Source organism: Ambystoma mexicanum, chromosome 11 (genome assembly GCF_040938575.1).
Source record: "Ambystoma mexicanum isolate Mex_15411 chromosome 11, UKY_AmexF1_1, whole genome shotgun sequence".
NCBI lineage: Eukaryota > Metazoa > Chordata > Amphibia > Caudata > Ambystomatidae > Ambystoma > Ambystoma mexicanum.
In genome coordinates, this window is record NC_090934.1 from 633,215,852 (window position 1) to 633,233,618 (window position 17,767).

Sequence of the window (17,767 nt, forward strand, 5' to 3'; positions counted from 1 at the left end):
TAAAGGGCCAAAGGGACCCAGGTGGGAGGAGAGAAGAAAGTGCTCAGACCAAGAGAGAGGGGTGACCAGAGGAGATGAGAGAGGGAGGTTGAATGGATGATGGCGGCCAATGTGTGTCCGGCAGAGCAGGTTTCACCAGATGGAAGAATATAGAGGGGTAGAGAGGTGCAGAGGTCAACAAAGAAGGTAGATGCTCTGCACCAGGAGTGTAAATGGATGTTGAAATCACCCAGGAGTAGCAGGTTGGAGGTGGTAGAGAGTAAGGAGGAACACAAATCAGCTCACTCAGAGAAAAACAGAGAGAAAGCACCTGGAGGCCAGTAAATGGTAGCAATGGTCAGGGTGTAGGAGGGAGAGATGACCATTTTGCATACTAGGCTCTCAAAGGACAAATAGCGCTGAGGGGGTAGGATGGTAGAAGGAATCCACTCAGGGAAGATTAAGGCAACCCCACCACCAGCCCAGTGAGGTTGAGGCTTAGAGATGATCTTAAAACCATTGCTTAAGAGCTAGTCAAAGGAAGTGACTGAGCTGGCATTGAACCAAGTCTCATTGTCTGCGAGTATGTCAAGGTCGGTGTCTTCAAGGAGAAGGCAAATGTCAGCAAAGTGTTTGTTGGCTGAGCATGCATTGAGGGTCGCCAGGTGGAGACAATTGCTGTCTTTGAAAGTTTTTTGAGGTGGAGTACTGGAGGTAGAGGGAGAGGCAGAGAAGGAAGGAAATTGATGAGAGATGGCAGGATCTGGTCAAAGAGAAGGGGGTTGGCCTGAGGGCCTTGAACCAGGATTGTGCCTGTGAAGTAGACATTAATGCATCAGCAAGTTGAGAAGAAGCCTGCCAAGAGGTCTTCTCACTTGGTACCACCATTAATCGTAATGGAAGAATAAGGGGAGAGAGTAGACGTGAGATGAGAAGTCCATAGGTCTGACGATGGCACAGAGAAAAGAATGTCAGTGAAGATTTCTCTGGCGGATGCACTGACATAGGTGTCTGTAATGGGGAGGCTAGGATTTGCAGCAAAGATGTCTTTCATATGCTTTTCCGTCCAGATTTTGTGAGAGAGGGTGGATATGTGATAGTGTAGCAGTTTCAGTAGATTGGAGAGATGGAGAGTTCCATCTCAGAGCAAGAGGAAGGAAACAAGAGGCAGAGAGATAATAAGGATGGTGGTGCTGCAGTGCACAGTTCTGACCTTTACTCACAGGCAGCCAAGTGGATCTTGAGAGTAACAGTCACAAAGTAATGCAGGATTTGAACACACCTACATTTGATTTTTAAACTAAACTAACAGACACAACACAATGAAGAATGTGAGCACAACTAAATTTGATTTTTAAACTAACAGGCACAAAACAATGCAGGTTGTGAGCACACCTAAATTCGATTCTTAAACTAAAAGACAAAAATCAATGCAGAATGTGAGTACACCTAAATTCGATGTTTAAACTAATAGACACAAACAATGCAGGATGTGATCACACCTAGAGTACATTTTTTAAACTAGCAGACACAACAATGGAGGATGTGAGCACACCGAAATTCTATTTTCTTTTCAACTATCAGACATAAAACAATGCAGGATGTGAGCACACCTAAAGTCGGTTTTTAAACTAACAGACACAAAACATGCAGTATGCAAGCCCACCTAAATACATTTTTTTAAACTAACAGACACAAAACATGCAGGATGTGAGCACACATAAATTCGATTTTTAAGTCACAAGTATTGCAGCACAACAGTACATAATTGGAAGCATTGGCAGTGAGAGCTCAGGAAGGGAAGACAATGTATGAGTTTTCAACCATAAATTACAGAGTGGTGCCAGCTGAGATAGATCAATGAGAATGTCATTAATGTCATAAGTCAATGAAAGTTATAGAGAGAGAATTATGTGGGCAGATTACAGAAAAATTGCATTGTGCTTCTAGGGTGCAGGGATTTTCATCCCATTTGCTTGTACAGGCAAAACACAAAGAATTTTTAGGTTGTCTTTGCAGCTGCAGAGGCTCTACCTCATGAGATAATTATTCTTTGTGATCAGTAGAGTGCAGTAGAACCCTTCTAAAATATGGCCCTTGTTTTCTTTTACTATTTAGTCCAACCACAATTCTAATTTAACTGTTCAGGTCCTAAAGGTAAAGGATCTGTGGAAATCCTGAACATTCCAAATCATGAGCAAATGTTTGAATGACAGAAAAAAAGTCCACCTACTTTTGTTGTATGCATACCCCAAAGGAAAAGCACCCAGTTCCCTGAATCGGTAAAAAGCCACCCATTAGACATGTATGATGCTCCAAGCTATCAGAATGCCAGAATGTTCCTTATGGTCTAATATGATGACAGCATCACATCAAAGAACATGTGATATTGTGGCCTCCTGCTTAAACATATTATTCCAGTGTCACGGTTGTCTGAGATTAAATCAATTTTGTCCACTTCCGCTGTTGACATTTGATCATCCCTACTAAGAAGATGTCTACCATATGATTTGCTTTCAGTTCTACGTATGTGACAAAAATTGACCTTGTCAAATTGAATATCTTTTTTTTATTGTACCTGGTTTATTATAAACCTTATACAGGCTTCATACAAATTATAAATAACAAGTTTCATTAGTAGCAAAATACAGAATATTTAAATTAAAATATACAAGTTAATACATTCATAACACACTATCAGGCCGATTCATGGAATTAATGTCGGCGCAGGGGTGCCAAAACGTGCGATTCGCAGTATAAGTGCGAAATTCGCAGTGCAACTGCGAAAATTGCAGGGAAACCAGCGCACATCGATTCATGGAAGTCCGTGCCCGAGAAAAATGTTGGATGTGCGCTGAAAAAGTGCGCGGCGCACGCCGGCGCACAGGTCATCCAACGGCGTGCACCACGGGCGCTGCAAAATTGCACATAGCGCGTGTTAGGCAGACACCTGGGCAGTTCCCTCTGGGACCACTGCAAAAGATTTAGGACTACAGGTGTTTGGCAGTAAACCCACTTGGTAGCAGTCTGTACCACACAGATTCACTTGGTAGCTGTGGCTGAGCAGTCAGACTTCCCTCAAGAAGAGTTAAGCAGTATGTGGAGTATACAATATAGGGCAATTCTTCACAGTAAGACAAGCAAACACGCAACGAGGCTCAGTGTAAAGATATTAAGGTATTTATTTATAATGGAACATCTATGGAAAACACTATGGCACTATCACGGCAAACACTTCAATTACAATTACTCTACGAAGAAGAAACAATCAATACCCCTAACAATATTTCGACAAGTCTAGGTTCTACCAGCATCACTTATTTGCAGACAGAGGTGTATGCCTCAACCTAGATAGCACTCTAATATCAGTTAGGACGGGAGAGAAAAATAGGCAGGTTACGAAATCAACACAGTTCAATACTTCACGGGAAAAAAATGCAAGGCAAGAAGACAAGAACCACAATAGATCATAAAGTTCAGAGGCCAGGCCCACTCAGAAAGAGTCAAGGCGATATGTCCCAAAAAGTCTCTTTGTGGAAATGCGGTCAAGCATTTGTAGCAAATTGTTATCGGCAGATTGAACCAGTTCAGAACTATACATGAGAAAAACCTTGGAGGCGACCCAACGGAAAGGAGAGGATTAAGACACCTCACTCGATCCGATCGAAAGGGAAGCCAGGCGGACACGGTACCTTGTTTGTGGAGGGCAGCTCCGGCGGGGGCAGATGTTCCTGGTGGTGGATGCACGTCGGGTCTTTGCCAAGAGTAGAGATGATCTTGTCGTCGAAGAAAAGTGAAGTCCGGTGCACCACCAGGGAAGAGACCAGCCGCGGAGTGCTCCGTCACAAGGCATCACCTTTTGGTCGCAGTACAGGGGTAGTGGCTATCCGGTTGCAGAGGTGCTCTGCACGGGCAATTCGACCACTGCATCCTGAGGCAAAGAAAAAGCAAAGGGGACTGGTTGTTCCCACCAGTCAGGGGAAGAGACTCTCCGGCAGGGAGATCTCCTCTGTCGTCGGGAAGTGGTGAGTCGGTTCCGCAGGGCTCCACCGGAGGTGTCGTCGTGCAGGTCGGCTCAGCGTTACCCTCGTCGGATTCTTAGGTCCTGTGGTGACTTCTGAAGATCCAGTCCCAAAAGCCCTGCTTTTATCCAGAGAACCCCCATTCATTCAGCCTAGCTGTCCATCAACACACGCTAAGTGGTGAGCGGGGAGGCTCACCACTTGGGCCAATCACACTAGAGTGCGACCGGAGTTGGCAAGGCAACTCGGTCCAGGGTGCCTAAACCCCCTCCCACACCCCTGTGGTAACCCAGACAGAATGGCACCACTTTGGAGGGTCTCTGGACAGAGGCCCGCCAAAAGTGGAACAAAGGGCTCAACCTTTGGTTTAGGAGTCACAGAGACGAACACAGACGCCATTTTACAAACCGAGTTCTGGCAGAAAATACCATCCGATAAACTTATTTAAGATAAGTAGACCGGTGGTACGTTAGAGATTAACGAGAAAAAGTATCAATCTCTAACAATGGGACGAATCCCATAGGGTTATGTTCGGGGTCGAACATAACAAGTAGTTTCCACTGCCACCAGCCAAAACTCGACGAGGGGGGACGGGACAGTGCACCCTCGAATAACATATCCAGGAGTAATCAAATTACCCCTACTAGTACGTCCACAATAAGATGGTTTGTACTAGTTCTGTTAGTAAATTTAGGTCTAGTAAAGCCAATGGTGACTTTACATGCCCGGGGAGACAGTAGTCAGTCCCCGGGTATGGAGTCTATGGTGGGGGTCTGCTAGGACGCCCCAGTGTTACGGAACGTAGGGTGCGGTGTAACACACATAGAAAAACATATGAGGCCCTATGGAGTAAAAGACCCCATAGCCCATCGAACACATTGACATTCAAAGGAATTACACACATTCATGTCCAAGAGTGGGAGGAAAAGAGTCTCACTCTTGGCACGATGGAAAAAAAAAACCTCCAGAAATCCAGCAAAGCTGCTGGGGGACTCACTAGGTTAGGAAATTCAGCCTAAACAGAGAATTCTCGCTAACACTCGCCCCCCCCCCAGACTAAGGGACAGGAGGATTTAATCCACTCAAATCTCAATAGTCGATGACATACATCCTAGAGAGACCATCAGCATTTTGGTGGTGACACCCTGATCTGTGCTCAATGGTGAAATCAATCCCTTGCAGGCAGATCGACCATCTCAATAGTTTTGGGTTTTCCCCTTTCATTTGCATTAACCATCTCAAGGGTTGGTGGTCAGTCTGAATGACAAAAGTAGAACCATACAAGTACGGCCTAAACTTCTTCAGAGCCCACACGATAGCAAAGCACTCTCTTTCGATTGTTGCCCACCTTGTTTCCGGATCCTTCAGCTTGCGGCTGATGAAGCAAACGGGGTGCTCCCTACCTTTCCCATCCAGTTGACTGAGTACGGCACCTATTCCTACATTTGAAGCATCTGTCTGCACAATGAAGTGTTGGCGGTAATCAGGAGCTCTGAGTACTGGGGTTTGGCAAAGAGCCTTTTTCAGGTTTTCAAAAGCCTGATTGCACTCCTCGTTCCATTTAACCTTTTTTGGAAATGTGGGCGAGGAGATGACATTCAGTGGAGAAGCTATGGTCCCATAGTTCTCTATGAAATTCCTGTAGTACCCTGTGAGGCCTAGGAAGGCTCTCACTTGGTTTTGAGTAGTAGGTGTTGTCCAATTTTGCACAACTTCAATCTTGCTGAGCAAAGGCCTTATTTCTCCACCTCCTACCTCATGTCCAAGATAGATTAACTTACTCTGTCCAATTTGGCATTTACTCACCTTTATGGTCCGATTGGCTCGTCCAAGAGCCTGCAAAACATCTCTCAGGTGGGTTACATGTTCTTCCCAGGAATTGCTGAACACTGCGATGTCATCCAAGTATGCCATGCAGAAGTCCTCCATCCCGTTCAGAACCTGGTTTACCATCCGTTGAAACGTAGCAGGTGCATTCTTCAATCCGAAAGGCATTACCTTAAACTGGTATAAGCCAACGGGGGTAGAAAATGCAGTTTTCTCCTTGGCATGGTCTGTCAGGGCTATTTGCCAATAGCCTGACGTCAAGTCAAATGTGCTGAGGAACTTGGCGGCGCCAAGTTTATCCACCAACTCATCTGTTCTTGGCAAAGGGTGGGCATCAGTCTTGGTGACTGCATTTAGAGCTCTATAATCCACGCAGAATCTAAGCTCTTTAGATCTGGCCTTTGGTACTAACACAACTGGGCTAGACCATGGACTAGTAGAGGGCTCTATTACCCCGAGATCAAGCATCTTGCTGACCTCACCTTTGATGTGGGTTTGTACGTTTTCTGACATTCTGTATCCTCTGCTTTTGACTGGCAGACAGTCACCAGTGAGAATGTCGTGCTGGCCCCAAGGGGTCAAGCCTGGGGAAAGCGAGAACAGAGAGGCAAACTGATTCAACATGGATTTGCACTCTTCTTGTTGCTCGGGTGTCAGATTGGAGGAGAGATTTACTCCTTCAATTTTTCCGTCCAGAGGTAAGCCTCGGAGGAGATCCGGAAGAGCTTCACTCTCTTCTTCTTCCTCGGATGATGCTAGAAGCAACGCTCCTCCATCAAGTCTGGAGACATACGCTTTGAGTCGGTTGGTGTGGAAGACTGTTGGAGCCTCCTTGGGATTGCCCAAGTCCACCAGATAGTTGACCTCGCCGAGTTTACCCACAACTCTGAAGGGTCCCATCCATTTGTCTTGCAAGGCCCTCTGCCTTGTTGGGATCATAACGAGCGAGAACGAGCTGGTCTTGAGCGAACTCAACCATGTTAGCCTTTTGATCGTGCCAGTGCTTGACCAATGCTTGTCCAGCTTTCAAGTTATGGCTTGCTTCCGTCATCATGTGCGACATTCTCCTCCGGAGACCTATCACGTAGTCAGTCACTATGACTGGCTTGGGGGAAGGAGCACTCTCCAACCCCTCCTTAATCAGGGCCAATTGACCTCTGACGGGATGACCATAGAGAAGTTCGAAGGGAGAATAACCTACTCCCTCCTGAGGGACTTCTCTATAAGCAAAGAGAAGGCATGGCAGTAGAAGGTCCCACTTATGCTTAAGGGGTTCTTCTAAAGCACCTATCATGCTCTTCATGGTTCGGTTAAACCGTTCTACCTATCCATTGGTTTGTGGGTGGTAAGCTGTTGAGAACTTGTAAGTAACTCCTCAGGTTTTCCACATGGCTTTCATGTAGTGGGACATAAAGTTTGACCCCCTGTCAGAGATTAGTTCCTTAGGAAACCCGACCCTAGTAAAAATACCAAGGAGGGCCTTAGCCACAGCCGGAGCTGTAACAGTCCTCATAGGAATTGCCTCAGGATACCTAGTAGCATGGTCTACTACAACAAGTATAAACCTGTTGCCTGAGGAGTTTGGAGGATCAAGGGGACCAACAATGTCAATCCCTACTCTCTCAAACGGGACTCCCACAACTGGGAGAGGCACTAAAGGTGCCACATTCTTGGAACCAATCTTACCAGAGGTCTGGCAGGTGTGGCAGCTCCTGCAGTGTTTTTCTACTTCGGCCCCCATCTTCGGCCAATAGAAGTAGAGGGAGAGCCTTTCCTTAGTCTTCTTGAAACTCAAGTGACCAGCCAAAGGAATCTCGTGGGCTAACTGCAAGAACTGTGGTCTGTTCTTTTGGGGTACTACAAGTCGTTTGTAGTCTCCAGGTGCAGACTCGGTCGGTTCACTGTAGAAGAGGCCACCTTCCCAGTGCAACCTGTATTTCCCAGGCTCTTGCCCTTCAGCCTGAGCTTCTGCCTGGTTGCGAAGACCTTCCAGAGTTGGACATTCTCTCTGTCCCTTACTGAAGTCTGCCCTGCTGGGTCCACCTTCTGCCAGTAAAGACTGCAGCTCAGAATGGTCAACAGGATCCAGATCTCCAATGAGTTCCTGGCCTTCCATTAGCTCTTCCTCAGAGTCTAATTCTACCACACAGGGTTGTACCTCCCTCTCAGCCTCAGCTGGAGGTGGAGTTACGGGTGTAACTTTGGACAACCGCGGGGAAGTCCGTGTTGGCTGCACTGAAATGCTGGCTGCTGGTTTTGGGATAGAAGTCTTAGGTTTCCCTTTCGCTTCTGATTTCTTGGAGACAGCCGCCGACAATTCCAGTGGAGCAGGAGTGATCTCTTTCTTCATCATCTCCTGGAGAGTACCGCGCATGGTCCTCCATCTTGCGGGTCTAGTTAGCTCCTGTAACCGTTTACTAGGAGGTCTGGGAGTATGCGATACAACTCCGAGAGTTTTCAAATCGTTACCCAACAGTACGCGTCCTGGTACCTCACTCTGTATGCTGACAGGTATCTTCATAGTCATGTCGTTACACTGGATGAGAACTGGTAATTGGGGAAGCATCTGCACAGGCCCTCCAGCTAACTTGGTGTGGCGTTTGGGTGCCTTAGCAAAATCCTCAGCCTGAAAAAACGATTTATCCACCACAGTTATGCTGGCCCCAGTGTCCCTTATGGCAGGGGTCTCCTGACCATTCACCTGGACACTGTCCTTATAATACTCTTTAGTATTATCGGGGATAGAATTATAGACATCTAAATTCTGTTGTTCGCACAACCCCAGAGATACTAAAGAAATGCTGGCTGAGACTCCAATGGGTTTGTCAGCTAGCAGTAGAAAGTTTCCACTTGCCATTTGGACTTCCTCCTCTGGAGCGAAGGCTAAGGAGACAAGCTGGACCCCTGAAGGTTTACCCTTACATCTGGGATCTCCTTTTACGTGTTCAGTCGAGCCACAAACAAAGCATTTACCGAATGCTTTTTGGAATGGTGGCTTGTTCTGACCTCCTTCCGGTTTGGCACCAGAAGAAACACTATTCTGCGGTGGTTTTCCCGGTGGCTTACCTTTCTGGTTTTGTTTGGGGCCTTCTTTGGAATTTGAGTTATTCAAATTCTCTTTTGAATCTTTTTTAGACTGTTTTCCCTCATCCTTTTTCTGAGTTGCCCCAGAATCCTTATGAGTAGCCCTGTTGGCCACCCACAAGACAGCAGCCTTAGCTAGCTCCCGGGAATCCAATTCCTTCGAATCAGCCAAGTGCTGTCTGAGCTCAGGAGAACAGGCATCATAAATAGACTCCAACATAAAAAGATTCCTCATACCCTCATAAGTGTTCACTTTGTAACCCTTAATCCATCCCTCTAAGTTGTTCGACCCTTCACTCACCCAGGTAGCCCAAGGGGTACCATCATGCTTTTTGAGGGTTCTAAACCTCTTAAGATACTGGGAAGGGGTCTTCCCGAATCTAGCTATCAAAGCTAGTTTTACAATTTCGTAATCCGTCTTATCCACCTCCCCGAACTCCATTACCACATCAGTCGCAACAGGAGGGAGCCTAGAGAATAACCAGGGAAGTAAATTATTCCCGGTGATGTCCTGGAGCCCATGATTGTACTCAGACAGTTTTAACCAATCCAACACATCCAATCTCGGTTCATGCATACCCACTAATTCCTTCGGCATCCGGGGTCTTTTGGGACTGGCGCTCCTAGAGGAACCAGAGGAGAGAGACGCATTTTCTATAGACAACTTTTTCATCTCTAACTCGTGATTAAGTTCTATTTCCCTGAGTCTTAACTCAGCTTGCTTCTGCTCAGCCTGGGCATTCATCCGTCTGAACTCGAGCTCTTGGTTTCGTTCAGATTGAGCCAAGAACCGTTTGTATTCTAATTCGAGCTTCATTTTTTCAAGTTCAAAATAAGCAGGGTTACATGTGGGACCTGGTATGGGCCCCGTAGGTACAGCTGGTAAGGCAGGTAGAGGAGCAGGGGAGACAGTTTAGTTAGCCTCTCCGTCCTCGTCAGCCTCTTCATCGCTATTATAAGAATTACGATTTAGATCAACACCATCACTGTTATCTACATTTGCTGGAGAAATTGGTTCCTCTGAACCAGTACCCAGACTTTGGTTCGCCAGCAATCTCTCTATTAGTTCTAACTTCTTGCCCCTTACAGAAAGATTCTCTTGCCTACAGAGAGCTCGCAGACTCTCAGTATTTTCACCCGACAACTATTCTTGACTGTAAGTTTCCATCGTGTACATGTTTTTGAAAGTTGCTTTTTAGTGCTAAGCTTTGTGGTTAGTTATCCTAAAGTGTCGAAAAGCACTCTAAACTGTATACTCGATACAAATCCCACCGCTGCCACCAGTGTTAGGCGGAAACCTGTGCAGTTCCCTCTGGGACCACTGCAAAAGATTTAGGACTACAGGTGTTTGGCATGATAGTGCCATAGTGTTTTCCATAGATGTTCCGTTATAAATAAATACCTTAATATCTTTACACTGAGCCTCGTTGCGTCCTAAATCTTTTGCAGTGGTCCCAGAGGGAACTGCACAGCTTTCCACCTAACAGTGCCCATGACTGCTGGGGGGTGGGGGTGCTGGGAGACATGTGTGGGGGCATGGTGGAGGGTGCCCTGCACTGTTGGGGGGTGGGGGTGCTGTGAGACATGAGTGTGGGCCTGGTGGAGGGTGCCCCACAATGCTGGGGGTGGGGGTGCAGGGTGACATGAGTTGGACATGAGTGGGGGCCTGCTGGCAGGTGCCCCACAGTGCTGGGGGGTGGGGGTGCTGGGAGACATGCGTTGTTGGTCAGTAGTGCAAGGTGACATGTGGCTTGGCTGGGGGGCATGCCCATGGTGGATGGGCTGCCTGCGGGACATGAACAGGGGTGCAGGGTAGTCCCCTGTGGTGTGGGCTGCCTGCAGGGGCCGTAGAGGTTGTAGAGCGAACACCTGGGAGGACCCACACGGCCAATTCATGTGTAGTACTCCCCGGAACCCCTGAAATACACGTACCCTGCTTAAATCGCGTGTGAGACTTCCCGCGCACCCCTAAATACACGTACACAGGACATTTGCGTGTGGAACTTCCCGTGCAACCTTGAAATACACATATCCTGATGAAATCGCGTGTGAAACTTCCCGTGCACCCCTGAAATACACGTACCCTGCTGAATTTGCGTGTGAAACTTCCTGCGCACCCCAGGTATTCCAGTACCCATGACAATTGCGTGTGGAACTTCTCATGCACCCCTGAAATACACGTACCCTGATGGAATCGCTTGTGAAACTTCCCGCGCACCCCTGAAATACACGTACCCTGCTGAATTCGCGTGTGAAACTTGCCGCGCACCCCAGGAATACACGTACCTAGGACAATCGCATGTGGAACTTCCCGCGCACCCCTGAAATACACGTACCCTGATGGAATCGCGTGTGAAACTTCCCGTGCACCCCTGAAATACACGTACCCTGCTGAATTTACGTGTGAAGCTTCCTGCGCACCCCAGGAATACACGTACCCAGGACAATCGCGTGTGGAACTTCCCACGCACCCCTGAAATACACGTACCCTGATGGAATTGCTTGTGAAACTTCCTGCGCACCCCTGAAATACACGTACCCTGCTGAATTTGCGTGTGAAGCTTCCCGCGCACCCCAGGAATACACGCACCCAGGCCAATCGCGTGTGGAACTTCCATCGAACCCCTGAAATACACGTAACCTGATGGAATCGCTTGTGAAACTTCTCGCGCACCCCTGAAATACACGTTCCCTGCTTGGCGTTTGCTGTTTGGCAGCCCTGTGAACTGGTCCAGGGTTAGCGCAGACATTTGCGATGAATTGGGGATTTTGATGGCTTTTCCTTGCACGAGGGCGTTCTTGGGGGCGTAACTGGCGCTGCTGCAGGGTCGCTGCGCCACTCTGCGCCATGGCTGGTTTTGGAGGTTAAAATCCATGAATACGCTGTGCGATGAAATGGATTTTATCGCACGCGGCTGGCGCAGTGTATCGCACGGGGACACTGTGCGCCAGCCGCGTGCGCCTCTTCTGTGCGAAATTCTATGAATTACCCTGTATATGTACGCCAGTAACTTAAAATTCAGCATTCAGTTTCAAAACCTTTAAATATGTTACCACCTTAATTAATAACAACGTGGGTTGACCCCATACAATTGTATGCCAAAAGGAATGTGTGATTGATATGTAACATCGTACACATAATTACAAAAGAATTTCATGTTTGCGCTGAACCGGAATTCCTACTACCGCAGATAAGGGATTAAACACTGAAACATAAAGAGTGCTCGTTTTAGGGCAAATTAACATAAGGAATTCTGTTTGGTTATTGGTGTAAGCAAGAGCAAACACTGCCACTCCGTCACTTTAGATTCAAGCCTTAAGGGTTGTCGGTTGCAGCCATTAGATGTTTGTGAGGTGTAAGCAAGAACAAACACTGCCACTCCGTCACGTTAGATTCAAGCCTAAAGGGTTGTCGGTTGCAGGCATTAGATGTTTGTGAAATTCCACCTCATTTAAAATGCTGAAAAGATTTTCAAGTTCTGTGGTTCAATATTGAAGACTGTATTGAGAAAAGGTAAATATGAGTTCTATCAATCTAGCTTACTGTTCTGTTGCGCACGTTTACATGATATCAATACAATATTCCTTACGCCTGCTTAAAGTGCATAACGAAAAGAATACTTTCCATGACTAAGGCGCACAAACTAAAAACAGAATTCCTTAACTACAACTTTTATTTTTAATGTATCAACCAAAACAGTTACTTTGCCTTTGGCGGTGCTTTAGCTACTGCACGTTCTAACTAGCGAACTGTGGCACACAGACACTTTTGTAGCTATATTGCAGAGTTGTCGTGCTACGCTCTGAGAAGTTTATACGCTCCTTTACGTCACGTGCTCGCTCCTTTGCTGCCATAAAGACTGCGTTGGTAGTGGACAGTGTGGACTGCAGTAGAACTGCCCTGCAACATGACACGTGTTTTTCTTTGGTCCCGTCCTCATTATGGCTCTCATGTAATTCACTACTTTGGAAAGTTAATTGTTGAGTGCCCACCATCGTTTCACAATATCTGCAGTGAATGCTCTACAGAATAGACAACATATTCCCTCCAGAATTAATATTTCTAATTTTAAGTTTTGATTGCAGTCACTGTCGAAATTAGTTTTTATATGCACTCTGACATGTAACAAATGTTTGCGAAGCACTAGCTGTGCGTTATTCTAAATATAGCAATGATTATACATTGAGGTTGCATGTGTTAAACTACAGCAGTTGAAAAATTAGAACATGGAAATATTATTCTCCCTGTTAATGTCCGAATAGTAATTACATTTTCTCTGGGTCATCCCATCAGTCAACCGACTAAAATCATTGCTCGTTCAAGTATGTAGTTTTTAAGGTAATGTACCGAAAGTCATTCCTTGACATTTCCCACAATCGCTTTGCTCAATGAAAGGAATGGTAATAGATGTGGCCTTTCTGAAATCAGCTCATCTATTGTTTTCAACTAATGTATGGGTGATAAGTCACAATGAAATATTAACAAGTTAACTACGTGGTCTCTTAAAATAGAGGGACATATGCTATTGTGACATGGTTCCTTTAGGACGGTGATAAAATAAAAAGATGCACATACCAATAATGCAACATGAAACAAACACATTGCACACATGTGATGGCTTTCTATTTCATATTTGAAATCATTTGCATGCGTTTTATGTATTTATTTGATTTCCTTGTGATTGTTGCATTTTTGGATAGGAGGGCATTATAACTTTTCTGTTCTCAGTAAAAAAAAAAATGGTGGTGCCATTTTACAGAAACGTTGTTAAATGAATATTTGTTGACCATTTTAGCTCTAGTTCTAAATGCACTTCGACCACAGGCGCAACGTTTCTGCAATGCTACCAATGGTATTTAAAGTATTGTCTGTTTCTTCTCTCACCATTTTATTGGCTGATGGCTCATTTCAATCCCCTACATTAAGGCAGCACCCACAGGTCTACCCTCGCCCTAGTACCTACACTAATATGTGCCCCAACCCCGTACATTGTGGCAAGTCTGCCCTTGTCCCAGTGCCCACACTAATCTGTGCACCAACCCCGTACATTAAAGCGGGATCCACAAGTCTTCCATTGTCCTAGCACCCCCCACTAATCTGCACCCCAATCCCTGAAATTGAGGCAGCACCCATATGTCTGCCCTCATCCCAGTACCCACACTAATCTGTGCTCCACTCCCCTACAGTAAGCTGGCACCCACAGGTTCGCCCTCGTACCAGTACCCTCACAAATCTGCACCCAAACCCCATACATTAATGCAGCACCCACAAGTCTGCCACCCTCCCAGTACACCCGCTAATCTGCATCACAAACCCCTACATTAAGGCAGCACCCACAGGTCTACCCTCGCCCCAGTACCTACACTAATCTGTGCCCCAACACCATACATTATGGCAGCACCCACAAGTCTGCACTTGTCCCATTACTGTAGGAGTAGGGGCTCTGAATTTTAACACTTAGGTTCATCATTTCAGCATCCACATGTTAGCATGGTTTGAACTGCAACTGGGGGCCAGGGTGTGAAACTCCTTACTGGATTCAAGAGTGTGAGTCTCAGGCAGAATTAAATAGATGCCAATGCACACAGCGCATGATTGAATTTGCACTTAGCTTTCAGGATATTTGAATGAACTGAGCTACACTGGATATCATAATAACATAAATTAACGTACTAAATTTAACCCAACCCCAGTTTACATGTAACTGAATCCAGTCCATGATGAAATAAACTGAATCCAGATTGGGAAAATGCATGATGCTTTGGAAATCAGAATTTAATCACGCAGGCTGAATCTGCGCTGAGTGATAAACTAAAAAAACATGAAGATCCATTCTACTGAAAATGAGGCATTGTATTAGGGCAGGAAGCGCAAGAAGGATGTATCTTTTGCTCTCCAGCAATGAAATCACATGCCATTTCAGTGGAATGATCTGCTCAAAGGGGGGTGTTTTCCTTGAGTGACAAAAGGGTTTGAGACAGACTCTCATTCATCTTCGGGCACTGGAAGACGTAGGAGCAGAGGGCTGGCTAGGCAGACGGAATTTAGTGCTGGCAAGCTGTCTGATGCTGAAGTTGTCCTTATCTGGGTTGACCCTGTGCGAGACAGGCGGAAAGATCGGGGAGGATTTCCATGCCAAAATGAATCAGAAATACTGCCAACAAATCATGGTAAATATGAAGTTAAGTGAGAGGCTGGTAGTTGATGTTATGTTTTTTACTTCATTTTAGTTGCGTCAATTTTTAACGTGCAGGTAATCCTGTGTTTATATTTCTCAAAGTCGTACTGTTTTTTAAAAAAAAGTGTATTTATTATCTTGCCAAATTTCACGAGGCCAAGGACTTTGCACAGATAAACAGCCTGATTCATGGAATTATTTGCGTGAAAAACGCAGATTTGCACGCCTTTCTGACCGAAAATCCCTGTTTGAAGTATAGGGATTTTCGGCAGAAAGGCGCACAAATCTGCATTTTTCATGCAAATAATTCCATGAATCAGGCTCAAAGAGTTGAAAGCTATTGCACCGTGAAATACAATATGGGAATAAGTGTCATTCTGTGTAACCTGCATATTTCTATTTTACACTAAAAAAAATAGATTTAAAAGTACCTTAGTCTCATTTACATTTATTCCGCATTCAGTCCATTTCATTTGACATGTTTAGGGAGACAGATGTGTGGTAAGAAATATCTCAAAGTAAAGTAGCCACCATGAGCTGTTTATCTAGAGAGATTGAATGAATGTGCAGTATTTCAATTGCATGCTTTACAGTTGTTGAAACTCAGCCAAAAGGGCAAAGTGTGGTATTGTACATAAGGTACCACAGGAGGGCATGAACCATCTATTGTGAGTGTACCAAGTCCAGTATTTTGTTTGTTGTTTGTGACCTTGGTAAAAAATAATTATTAGGCAGTATTCTGAAATAAGTCTCACAGGGTACCACAATATGTTACCATGGATTATAAAATACCTCGAAATACCACCATAATAAAAAAATATCACACAGTTATAGGTATAAACCCACATTATATCCAACATATTTGGTGAATTGGCAGGGAAACTCTAAAACTGTTACTGGCTGTGGCCTTGCATTGTAAAGCATAACCATATTGTGCACTCATTAATTGAATTAGTGCTGTGAGGTAGTGCAGGACGGTGTGCTAATCTGACTCTGATTATAGTGCCATTGGCAATAGTGTCCCCATGTCCCAAATCTAGGCTGAGTTTTCTGAATTGGCAAACTATCTTGAGGCAGAACTTTATGCCTATGCAGTTTGGTCTTCAGAAAATATGACAATATGGAAAGACAGAATTACAACAGAGGTAGAACGGGAGGCATATAAAAATATTTTTGATGAAGGAAGCATTGTGCAGGTGTAGCTCATTAGACTATTCCAAGCACCGGAGCGCAATGAGGAGAAAAACTGAATCATCAGATTATGCGCCAAATTGTGGTTCCGACAACACAGGTCCATAAAGATGCAAGGGAGTGACAGTGAAGTTATTAGCAAGTTATAATGCAGTTTGGACAATGAATATGATCAGGTGCATCAGCTAAAAGCAGAATTAAAACAGAGGGAGCTAGACACAGAATTGCAAGCTAAATACAGCAATGCGGGAGAGCAAGAATTAACCCACTTAAAAGCAAGTTTAGATGAAATAAGACAAGACAAAGATGTTGCTATTTTGGAAATACAAGACCTTACAGAAGATAATTGGGAGAAAGATAGAGAATTCCATGCTATGGAAGAGAAGATGTTTAAATGGATGAAAATGACAAAAAGGCCAAAGCGCTTAATCAGTATCAGATACAAATCAATGGATTGTAAGCAGAATTCTGATCTCTGTCATGAGGCAGAACAGCTTCATGGGCAGTGCAAGAACTTAGAACAGCAGATATGTAGGGCCTGATTCATGGAAGTGTTTTATAATGGTGCAATCCCATAGGAAAACGTTCCATGAATCAGGCCCTTAGTCTCAAGTCTCGGGAAAGGCAACACAGTACTAGATTCAATGGAACTGAACTCAGTCACATTTGTGGCCAAGGAAACAATGTACCAACAGCTGTTCCTGTGGCCAGACCTGGTTATAACTCAATGTTGGGGTCTGCATCACCGGCAAATACTCACACGCATTCCTGCCCACAAGAGAACAGGAATGAGCGACAAAAAGACACACACCAGAATGCACCATGTAATCCTATTAGAATTATGAAATCTATCAAGACTTTGATTAAACCATTCAAAAAGGGACGCAATTGTTGCATGGAAGACCATTTAGAAACCATTCAGAAATATTTAAAGCCCTACAGATACCTAGGTAACAATATAGACAGTACTTTCACCTAACCATAGATTCAGCAGCTGCTAGTGTCATTTGTGGTCTCAATGAACAGGAACATTTGTCATGGGCGGATTTTGACATGGGTATCAGGCAGGTAGTTGGGGCAAGCTGGGTGGAGGCTTGGCAGGCCTGGCATAGGCACACAAAGAACCCATAACAAATCCCTCCCTTCATTCCTTCCTAGTGTTTATAGTAACTTCCTGGTTACCACTTCCTGTTTCTAAACAGGAAGTGCATGATAACTCATGAGCGCTCTAGTGTTTGGGTGTGGCTGACTATCTAAGCCACGCCCAAGATTCTTCTAGTGCTTTGTGTTGCTTACTGTGAGCTGTATCAGCAACACACTTGCCGTGCTCCGGATCATCCTGCTTCTGCTTACCTGCTCCGGATCATCCTACTTCTGCTTACCCACTCTGGATCATTCAGCTTTAGCTTACCTGGTTCTTACTCCATGCTGCAGCTATCTCCAGTCAAGAGAGGACTTCTGCACCAGCACCTGTAAAAACAAAGA

The 17,767-nt window shown here is 45.3% G+C and overlaps 1 protein-coding gene across 3 annotated transcripts in view; it reads right to left on the minus strand.

The window, feature by feature from the left end:
• Window positions 1–17,767, minus strand: part of LUZP2 (leucine zipper protein 2) — a 1,804,399-nt gene that overhangs the window by 201,213 nt on the left and 1,585,419 nt on the right. The gene's annotated exons all lie outside the window — the stretch shown is intronic.